The following is a 6175-nucleotide window of genomic DNA, read 5'->3' as shown; positions in this document are numbered from 1 at the left end:
TTTGTAGTCTAAATATGCCGTACTAGCTCGAACCGTATGTCGTGTTGTTTAACCAAAAATAATATTATATAGATACAGAATCTCTTAATATAGGTTCACTTACTTCAAAAGATTACTAGTAAAATAATAATTTTAACGCACACTTTACGTTAATAAAACCAACTTGACTATCGTAGTATGACTAGAGAAAACTTGAAACTGTAATGCAAAATATTATGATCTCTGTTAAAAATAAACCAGCACTTGGTCGTAGAAATCACAAAGAAAAATCGTCAATTACCAGTGTGGAAAACGATATTATATTATGTAATCATAGGTTAGTTTAAGAACAATAACATTCATCAACGTCTCTATACTAACGCGAATTGTTTTAATAGATAGCTACAATTACCTACTAAGTAACATGTCCTTACATATTTTTTTCGTCATAAAATATGTGAAAAAGTTTAGAGTATCAGTAATAATGTGATCACACATTTATCAGTAGGTACGCACGAGCCGAACGCGCCGCATTTTAGAATTCGTTGTATGACATGATGCGAAACCTCGCAGATTCGTCCGCACCGTACGCGCCGCATATCGTAAACTATGTGATGTTTTCGACGCGTACGGTGCTGACAAAATATGTGCGATCAGCTTGACAATATTTTATATTTTACAAAATAACAATGTCTTATTATTCTTCTTTTCGTTGCTCATGGGCAGAATCAAAGTCATTTGATCACTGCGCACCAGTCATCATACGCAATATAAAAATTAAACGACTTTTATTTAGCTAAGAGCTTTTCACATTACGCAGTATTGCACCGATAAATGGTATGAAAGAGATAGGGGTATGTTATAATTTGATAAATGACAATGACAAGACGCATGGTTATTGCCGATAATACCACCGATGGTGTAAAATATTAAAACACTGTCACTCTTGAGCATTCCAGCATTTCCAGCCAAAATTTTATTTCAATTTCAACTCAATAAATCCAAGATGCATTTACAAGGCTTGTAACGTAACAATTAAGGTGCTCCCTCACCGCGAGCATAATAAAATTATAGATTCTTTTTGGGCTTTACATTACACGTGTAATGTAATGCCCAAAAAAGTACACTATCTCCCGGACTGACGAGCATTCGTGTGTAATGTAACATTCGACTATAAGCATTCCATAGCTAGTTGATGTTACAAGTTGTAGCAAAATATTACACACTATCAATTACAAGGTGCACATTGTAATGCTCGGTTTAGACTTTAGTATCATTACAAGTTGCGCATTGCAATGCTCGACTCTGTAACGTTACATTCTAAGCGAATGCTCCCGGTGAGGGAACCTTTAGAGTCTAAATGTTAATTAGGGTCAATTTATAATAGCGTGGAGTCGAAGCAAAGCGAAGCGAATTCCCAAAAACTGAACACAAAATTCTCAGAAGTAATAAAGTACGTTAACGCTTTGGAGTTAAGGTTGAATTCGCTTCGATGCGCTTCGACTCTGCGCTAATATAAATTGTCTCTTAGATGTTATTTAAAATTTAGTGTTTGTTAACATATAAAATAATATCTACTTTTAAACTTAGTACATCATAAAATTAGTAGCCATAGAGAAGTGTGCTTTTATTTTTGTGAAAGAGTAAGTATTTATTTATTTATTTTTATTTATTTTAAAAACTTTATGCACATATATACAAAGGTGGACTTAATGCCTTATGGCATTATCTACCAGTCAACCTTTGGGCGATACAAGGACAGAGTTGTATAGGTGCCAGTCGAATTGGAAGAGGATATTTAGTTATAAAAAAATACTTACCTTTATTTCGATACGTCATTGAAAATAAGTAAAATTGTATTTAGGTTTAGGTGTGTAGTTTTCACTACAACTTATTGAAAAAAATATGAAATAACATTGTAAAAATAAATCCGACGGCATAGCTATTGGCAGATTATTGTTCAGATCACTGACCTCCATTATACAAGTACGCTGGACTTATGAATACTTATAATACCCTTTGAAATGGCAGCTATTTTTTGTGCCTATTTGAAGCGGAATCAGCGCCCCCAATTCGGGGAAAGAGAACTAACTCTGACGTAAAATGACGTTTGAAAGTCTCCATATTGGCGCTGATAGCAGTAGTGGGAGTACTTGGAACTAATACCAGTGATGACAACTGTTGTTATTGGTTGTGGTTACGTCAACTTTAGTTCTCTTCGCCCGCATTGGGGGCGCTGATTCCGCTTCAAATAGGCACAAAAAGCAGGTGGGTATCCAATCCAATAGGCACAAAAAGCATACCCAAAGTCCAGCGTACTTGTATAATGGTGGTCAGTGGTTCAGATACAATATGAATATGCATAAAATGTTATAGATATATTTAAAAAGTAGTATCTCTTAGGTTGGGTTGCACCAGAGGCGTGGTTAAAGTTAAAGTTTTTTAACTTTAACCAAAGATTTGACATTTTGCATTGTAGTTAAAGTTATAGTTAAAGTTAGTTGCTGCAACCCAACCTTATACAGCTCATTTTTAAACGTCCCTAAAATAATACTATATTATAGCCATACCAAACACTGCCGTCAATAGATACTCTAAGTAACAAAACTTATGCCATGCAAATCTTATTATCTATTTATATCTCTTAATATCGTTTGTTTCTTTGATTCACCACTAAAATATGGTGTACATACTGTATAGATTTAAAATGTATTAGAACATTTTTATTTTATCAAAAGAAATTATGATACTAGATGAAGCCCGCAACTCCGTTGCGTCAAAACTCGTTTATCGCGGGGAGCCGTACATTTTTCCCGGGGACAAAAAGTCGGTATCCTATGTCCTTTTCCGGGACTCAAAGTATCTCCATGCCAAAATTCAGCAAAATCGGTTCAGCGGTTTGGGCGTGAAGACGTAACAGACAGACAGACCGATAGACACACTTTTGACTTTCGCATTTATAATATTAGTAAGTATTGATAAATAATATACAAATGGGAACCAAAGTTGCGCTGACAACTTAAAATGCGATTAACGCAATAATATTTAAATGTAAGTTTAACTTGCAGGTTGCAGAAATAAAATGTTTACGTTTTCAAAATCATGTAATTTATGTAGATAACAAAACAAAATTATTACGCGCATAAACATACAGGTATAGACCGTGACAACTTTAAGATTTTTTGGTAATCTGCACATGTTTACAAATCCACCGTCCCACCGATATCGTAATTCGTACCTACAGAAGTTGTCAACGTCTGATTCGCAATCTGTTATTATCTGCGCGCTATCAGAATGGAATGCGTCCTTTTGGAACTGAGGCGCACGCAGCCGTAGGCTTATAATATAATTCTGTCTGATAACCAGTGGCGGCTGTAGGGTGTGGCGAATGGGGCAATCGCCCTGGGCCTCGCAAAGACCTTCCGACCTCGCAATGGGTAAGGCCGCCACTGCTGATAACTAACTTACCAAGTACCAATTAGCATGCGCGTACACCCGCCTAGATTAGTCTTCGCTCCACCAAATAAACCTAAAAATTGAGCCAAACGACCTTAAAGTTTTGCGTCTGCAATCTCGTCGTCGCCTATTTATGATATCGTCGTTTGCGCACGTCAGGCCTTAAAATATTAAACGCCTGCTATGCGCCTATCTACATTGTTAATGCACCGCAGCATTGAATAAACGTATTACCATTTATTATTACCGATAAAATTAAGGATAATATTAAACTTTAAATATTCCAGTTTGTTTTTAGCAAGTTGTTAGCTTGTTACTTTGTGACAATTTGTTATTTTGGAGCCGTCCTGCGCCGACAAAATGCGATCCGTAAGTCCGTAGATGCCGTCTGATTTTATCCCCAATGTGCTTAGTTCCTTCGTGCCAAATATTAAATATATAGTATTTTTATCTAGGAAATATACTTTAATTCCTTACAAGAAATTATTATTTAAGTGTTTAATCATAAGGCGAGACCGCACTAAGCGACATTACGACACTTAAATTAAAGGGAACGTAAAGTGTGGCGTCGCATCGCTGTCGCGTAGTGAGTAGTGACCAAAGGTAGTGACGCTTTAGTTCTGTTTTGCCTTTATCATCAGACTATTATAGTGGCCCATTCACTATCCTGCTCCACTAAGCCGGCGGACTGCCGTGAATGGGCCCTTTTACTTTTGTATTCGAAATTCGTGTTTAAAAAATATTATGTTCCTTTTTTTGATATTTTTTTGAACTTGAACTTTCATCAACAGAGTTCCAAATGCTGATGAAAGTTTATAAAAAGTTACTGTTTCAACAGTGGAGTGTTTTGGATTGCTTCCTACTTCATAATAACCCCTATTCAAAGAGTTTGCAATGAGAAATTTTCAAAATTTGTGTTTTTTAAAATTGGTTACACTAAAGATTTGATTGACCTGTATTTTTCTTATTTCGTATATAAGTATTTAATTTAAGTTTTATAGCCTGGTAAAATTAAGGAATTCAGACCAAATAATTCATGTAGTGTTGAAAGTTGTGTGTACCTAGTGCACGAGCCGGGGACTTTTAGTATGTTCATCTGGACACCTTTAGGAATAACTATATAGCCTGTCGAGAAAGTGAAGAAATTAAAAAGTGGCAACATCGTAGTGTCATCTCTTTCAAATCAATAAGGTGAGATGGGGTAAGTCTATCACCGGGGCAAGAATAACACTTGCAATTATCTCGATATGTATAGCGTAATTTCCAATGCCAGGATGTCGGTAAAACAGTTAAGTCGAAAAAGGTCTCAGCTCAACTCATACATGTCGCCGATACTCGACCATATTGCCAATATAACAAAATGAAATTTGTCAGACGTTTTAAACTTTTCGGTAAGCTGTTGGGTGCCTACATGTGTGTACATTTTGCCAATAAAAAGTGAATAAATTGAAGTGTTCTGATGTTAAGTACCATAATATTAATATTCGCTTTTATAAGATTAGATTGATTTTCAGTAAAACTTATAAGAAAAAAGGGATGACACTACGATGTTGCCTCTTTTTAATTTCTTAACTTTCTTGACGCACTAAGTATACCTACCAACTTACAAAACTACATGAATTATTTGGTCTGACCGACGATTTTGAAACTAATTTTCTTAGGGCCTGTTTCACCACTTTCTGATAAAGTGTCGAATAGGCTATTCACAACTTTTTTGACAGATTCTCCATACTTGATCTGTCAAGTTAATTGTAGGATAGAGCCTCACTTTTCAGGTAGTGGTGAAACTTCGACTATTATTATTTGCAATAAAGCTGTCTTCCCGTTGATATATTATTATATTAATTCTGCATCTGTACCAAAGACAGTAAGTAACCTGTAATAACTTGAAAATTGTAAGTGTATCTAATAATATTTTTTAAAATAATTTACAGTTTTTTTTTCCTTTAATAAGTACCTATTTAAATGTGAGAGTAGTAAGTCAAGTCAGTCGATTGGGTAAAGTAGTCCCTATCTAAAACTTTTGATGGAATTTTGGAATAAGTACTTAACGAATGTTTATTGGTAAATATTTTCTACCAATTGTACACATTAAGTACACATTAAAAACCCAAATACCCACCAAAACTCCTATTAAGCTGCGTCCCCATCAGACACGTCGTGCTGTCTGATGGGGATGCAGCCTTAGGTTGTGTGAGCATTTATCTTCAAAGGACGTCATGAAGAGCGGACTGCCAAATTTTGTTGTGTTTTCTAATATGTAAGTATTACGATCCCGGAAGACGATTGACATAAATGAAATTGAGATTTATTTAACCATTGTACCTATATTTATATGATATTTGCCTAACGTAAACACGATCTAGACATGCGGTAGCGTGTCAAGTCAAGTTCCATTCACTTGACTCGATAGTTATATTTTTACAACAAATATCTGTTACTATTATTAAATAACTTGCACTACTACAATCACACACTTTATAAAATAATGGCTAAAGGAAATATTAGTATTGTATTTAATTTTTAAGTAATCATCAAAAACATGTTTGGGACTTACGACCTTTACCTACTTTCGTGCTATAATGCGGCATCCGTATATGCGTATTGTTCACTATTAGCTGCAGAGTAAAGCACAATGCTCGGTGGCACGATTCATGGAATCATTATAATATCACGATTGAAGGATAGCGGGGTGTGTAGGCGGGGCTAATGTGCTTTGATATTTCTGAGTCTGACAGCA

This window comes from Aricia agestis, chromosome 7 (assembly GCF_905147365.1).
Source record: "Aricia agestis chromosome 7, ilAriAges1.1, whole genome shotgun sequence".
Classification (NCBI taxonomy): Eukaryota; Metazoa; Arthropoda; class Insecta; order Lepidoptera; family Lycaenidae; genus Aricia; species Aricia agestis.
Note: the sequence above shows the minus strand (reverse complement) of the source record.